Source organism: Urocitellus parryii, chromosome 3 (assembly GCF_045843805.1).
Source record: "Urocitellus parryii isolate mUroPar1 chromosome 3, mUroPar1.hap1, whole genome shotgun sequence".
Taxonomy (NCBI): Eukaryota; Metazoa; Chordata; class Mammalia; order Rodentia; family Sciuridae; genus Urocitellus; species Urocitellus parryii.
In genome coordinates, this window is record NC_135533.1 from 169,523,436 (window position 1) to 169,529,435 (window position 6,000).

Here is a 6,000-nt window from a genome sequence, read left to right on the forward strand (position 1 = left end):
ATTACAGGCTTTGAATTATGAACAGTTGAGTTCGAGTTCAAGACTTGCCTAACGCAAATTGCAAACTTCTCTGAAACTGTCTTCACATGTTTAAGCCTGAAAGCCTGCTGCCAGGATTGAATGAGATCGTTCACGTTTGAATGCTTTTGTTCATATGATAAATTATCACTCAAATGCTACTTAGTTCTATGATATTTAGTCACCCCCAAAATAACCTTTCCCATGATTATTAAATCAAATTGTAGAAACAGCTTACAAGCCAACTCCTGTTCAAGAGGCTCCTGACTTAATCCTAGGGTCCTTGCAAAGCCTGGAATTTGGATATGTCACCACAAGATGGCGATATATGCTAAATGCTCCCATTGACCTTCCACTGCCATCTTAATTACAGTGTCCATTTTTACTGTCCTTGCAAAAGAAGGGAAATGCGTGTTACAAATGTGTTTTCTAGGTCAACTTTAGCTCCCATGTCCCTAAATATTTTCTGTGTATTTTATTTTATTACTGCTTTGTATTAAGACAAAGATAAGGAGCTATAGCTCGGATAATTTGTCTAACTCTTACATTATTCATAGTTATCTTTAATAGTATTTTGGTTCCTTATTTCATAATTGAGCCCAAGGAATGGAAACCTATGAAATAAATTAAGTAGAGCAAGGGGCAGTTTTGTAGGACCATCTCTTCTGTTGGAGAGCAAATATTCCGTTCTAACAAAAAAATTCCGGTACTAAAACCATGTTCCATTAAAAATAAAATTAGAAGCCAGGCATGGTGGTGCACCTGTAATCCCAGCAACTCAAGAGGCTGAGGCAGGAGAATGGCAAGTTCAAGGCAAGTCTGGGCAACTCAGTAAGATCCTGTCTCAAAAAAGTACAAATGGCTGGGATTTGTGGCTCAGTGTTAGATGCCTATGGGTTCAATTCCAAAATACCAAATACCAAAAATAAACAAAATAATAAAAAATAATATTAGACATTTATTTGCTTTTCCTTTCTGCCCTTCTCAAGTGTATGGCATTTCAAACAAGTCTCTCTGGGGTCACTATGGCTAGGGCACAGGGTTCAGAAGAGAGGACAACGTGGGCACAAGCTGGGAGGTAAGGAAACAGCTTCAGCCATATCTTCACTAATCCAGAGTAAGATAGCCAGGAAACCAAACATACCCACTCAATTACCAAAGAAGGAGAAATTAAGAAAAATGAGTGTGGTGACTATCACTGTCATTTAGAAGAATGACATTTTCATTATAGAGACATTGTATGCTCTGGTCTGGGGCATAGCCATGGAGATGAGAACGTGACACAGTTCCTTTAGACTATCTTGTCAATCATGTCTAGATCTCAAGAAAAAGACTACCAAAGGAGACAATTCCTGAAGGAAAACAACTGCTGACAAAATGGGCAACACAGCCAATTCTAATTAGAAGTAATTATAAATTAAACCCAGACTCCCTTTTAGGTCTGTCAAACTAAGAAAACTTTTTTTTTTTTTTTTAAGAGAGAGTGAGAGAGGAGAGAGAATTTTTTTAATATTTATTTTTTAGTTCTCGGCGGACACAACATCTTTGTTGTTATGTGGTGCTGAGGATCGAACCCGGGCCGCACACATGCCAGGCAAGCACGCTACCACTTGAGCCACATCCCCAGCCCCTAAGAAAACTTTTTAAATGATAATACTCAATGCTGGTGAAGGAGTAGAGAGACTAATCATGGAGAGACAAAAAGTATGGCTTTCTAAAATAGTACTGTTCACTAGAACTTTATGCAGTATAGAAGTGTTATTCGTGTGTGTTGCCCAATATGGTAGCCATTGGCCAGAGCAACAGCAGAAATGATTTTTAAATTGCATTTAAATTTATATGTAAATAACCATGGGCCTAGTGGCTACCGTATTGGACAGCACAAGTCTAGGACACAAAAAGCCATTGTGTATTGAACTCCTTAAATTTATATACAACCTTGGATCCAGAATGCTTTAGAATCCAGTTAAGGAACTAATCAGAGGTGTTGATACAAAGATTGTCATCACAGTGTTACTTAGGATAGTGAAAAGTTGGTGTTATGGTTTGGATAAGTGTCCTCCAAAGGCCCAATCCATGGAAGGTAGTGGAACCTTTAAGAGGGGGTCTGGTGGGAGGTCTTCTGGTCATTGAAGATAGTGGGATCCCAGCCCCTTCTTTCTCTTGTTCTCCTACCACAAGGTGATGGTTTTTCCATCCACTCCTTGCCATAATATGCTAGCTCACCTTAGGCCCCCAAACAGTGGAACAAACCATCCATGGACAGTAACCTCCAAAACCATGAGCCAAAATAAACCTTTCTCAGCCAGGCATGGTGGCACATGCCTGTATTCCCAGCAGCTTGGGAGGCTGAGGCAGGAGGATCGCCAGTTCAAAGCCAGCCTCAGCAACTTAGTGGGACCCTTAACAACTCAGTGAGACCCTGACTCTAAATAAAATACAAAAAGGGCTGGGGATGTGGCTCAGTGGTTAAGTGCCCCAGGGTTCAATCCCCAGTACCAAATAAATAAATAAACCTTTCCTCTATGAGCTGATTGTCTTGGGTAATTGTTATAGTAATGGAAAACTGACTAACACAGGTGACAACAGCTCAAATGTCTAAAAATAGATCGGTTATAAAAACCAGTGCAATAAGAGAAAACATGTAATCATTAAAAATAAGAAAATGCCTGTCTTGTAATGTCATGTACCTAAACAGGTGTTTTAGTTAGATTTTTGGGTTTTTTTGGGGGGGGTTGTTTGTTTGTTTGTTTTTTGTGTGGTTTGGGGGTTTTGTTTTGGTTTTGTTTTTTGAATTTTTAAATTTATTATTTATTTATTTATTTATTTTTTTGTCACTGTGACTAAAAACTCTGACAAGAACAATTAGAGGAGGAAAAGTTGACTTGGCTCTTGGTTTCAGAGGTGAGCTCTGGGCCTGAGGTGAGGTAGAACAACATAGCCAAAGAATGAGGAGTAGGAAAGCAGCTCAGGACTTGGCAAACAGAAAGCAAAGAGAGCTCTACTCACCAGGGCCAAAATATAAACCCCAAAGGCACCCCCCAGTGACCTGACCTAGCTCCTCCCTCCACACCCTACCTGCCTACAGTTACACCTAGTTAATCCATATCAAGGGTTATCCACTGATTTAGCCAAAGCTCTCATAATCCCATCATTTCATCTGAAAATTCTTGCATTGTCTTACACATGAGCTTCTGGGGGATACCTCATATCTAAACCATAACAATAGGAATATAAGACTATAAGTTTCAACTTTATTTAACAATAAATATTATAAAAGAGTAGAGAGGATACATGGTGTGTGTGTGTGTGTGTGGAGGGGGGTTCACAAGAAGAAACCAATCCAGAATGGTTAGAGTATTTATTTCAGAGTGGTTCAATTATAACCCATACTTTTCCTTCTGAAATCACCAAGTTTTCTGTAATGAGCATTTGTTACTTTCACAGTAAGAGGGGAAACAAGTCTTCAGCACACACCTGTAATCCCAGCTACTCAGGAGGTTGAGACAGGAGGATCACAAGTTCGAGGCCAGTGGGGCAACTTAACAAGACCTTGTCTTAAAATAAAAATTTAAATTTAAAAGGACTATAGATACAGTTCAGTGGTAGAGTGCCTGTCTGCATGCACACATGCACAAGACCCTTGGTTCAATCTCCAGTACTACCAAAAAAAAAAAAAAAAAATTCTAACATCCCCAGGACTTTTTCTGAAACTCATAAATTAAGTGAACTAAAATCTCTTTGACAAATTTACTAAAAATGCCATTTCAACCTTTAAGATTTTTATCCACCAGGAGCTAGAGGACACCTCTCAGGAATTAGAAAATGTATATTGTCTTTGTGCCCCTGAGTCCTGGAATGTCATGATCAGATGCTTCAGATATGGCTATTTCTATTTATTGATGTGGTCTTGCTACAAATTTGGAAATACATATCCTTTCGTTTGAAGAAATTTACTTGAATTACTTGTTTAATTATTCTCCACTGCTTCTAATGCTGCTATGTTCACACATTTTCTTCTCTCTGGAACTCTTATTGTTATAAATGTTGAACTTCCTGAACCATGCTCTAGTTTACCATCTGTTCTCTCCTTTTCTGCCATCAGTCTTTCTAGAAGAGAACAATCCTTTTGTTGAGTTTTTAAGTTCTGCTTTCATATTTTTAGATTCCAAGGGTTCTATTTTATTCCTTTCATGTCTTTTAAGATAGCAATCTGCCAAGTGCTGTGGCGCATGCTTGTAATCCCAGTAGCTCGGGAGGCTGAAGCAAGAGGATCTCAAGTTCAAAGCCAGCCTCAGCAACTTAGCGAGGCCCTAATCAACTCAGCAAGACCCTGTCTTAAAATAAAAAGGGCTGAGGGGATGTGCTCAGAGGTTAAGTACACCTAGGTTCAATCTACCAAAAAAAAAATAGTTACCCCTGCTCAATTTCTGGTTCTATTTGCATAGTATATATTTTTTCATTTCTTTACTCTCAGTCTGTGTGTCTTTACTGTTGAAGTGAGTTTCATAGAGGCAAAAATATTACTGGGTTTAGTATTAATTTTTAATCTAATCTATTCAGCCAGTCTGTACAATCTTTTATTTTCCTTTTTTTTTTGAAACTGAGTGTTGAACTCAGGGACACTTAACCACTGAGCCACATCTCCAGCCCTTAAAATTTTTAGAATTTTGAGACAAGGTCTCACTGAGTTGCTTGAGGTCTCACTAAGTTGCTGAGTATGGCTTTGAACTTGTGAGCCTCCTGCCTCAGCCTCCAGAGCCGCTGAGATTTTAGATGTGCACCACCATGCCCAGCTAATCTACCATCTTGAACAAATTCAGTTAGGAAGGAAAAAGGAGCAATATGAGAAGGAAATAGATTAAGATAATTGTCAAGTGTAGAGGGGCTGAAGTATCTGAAGGAAAGGAGTAATTTGGGAGAAATGGTACGTGCTTAAAACCAAGCAAAAGTTAGATCCAGGATTCCCAGGGCAGAGTTCCAGAATGATGTTGGGCAGGGATCAGATAGCTTCTTCAACCAATGTCACAGATTATGTCTCAAGGACCTTAAAATGGTCAGACATTTTTGTCCTAATAACTCCATTTGTAGGATCCTTTACCATATACTGACATATATACAAGGACTTTTTCATAAAGATCTTCAGTGGCAACATTATAATACTAAACATTAGAAATAGTCTAAATCAGAGATCATCTAATTATGGCCTATGGGTGAACTAGTCCTCCCATTATCTTGGTCAAGTGTTGAAACACAGCTGTATCTATGTTTATATTGTTTAATTTCTCCTTTTATGCTACAATACCAAGACTATACAACCAATAAAGCCTACAATATTTACTTTCTGGGTCTTTAAGGAAACACTTATAAACCTCTGGCCTAAATGACTGGTAGAGGAACAGTTAAGCCAACTAAGGTACAGCCAAACAATAGAATATATTCAACATACAGTGTGTCTAGAAAGAACATTTTTAGGCTGGGGTTGTGGCTCAATGGTAGAGCGCTTGTCTAGCATGTGTGAGGCCCTGGGTTCGATTCTCAGCACCACATATAAATAAGTAAAATAAAGGTACATTAACAACTAAAAAGAAAATATTTAAAAAATTTTCAACATCATTTTAATAAAATGTTCATGTTGTTATGTTAAAAAATATATGGCTAGATAGCGATGCAGTGGTGCACACCTGTAATTCCAGTGACACTGGAGGGTAAGGAAAGAAGATCGAAAGTTCAAGGCCAGCCTGGGCAATTTATCGAGACCCTCAGCAACTTAGCAAGATGCTGTCTCAATATAAAAATTAAGGGCTGGGGTTGTGGCTCAGTGGTGGAGCGCTTGCCTAGCATGTGTGAGGCACTGGGTTTGATCCTCAGCACTTACATAAAAATAAATAAATGTCTATCAACAACTAAACAAAATTTTTTAAATTAAAATTAAAAGCACCCTAGTTCAATCCCAGTACCCCTCCCCAAAAAAAGTTACCC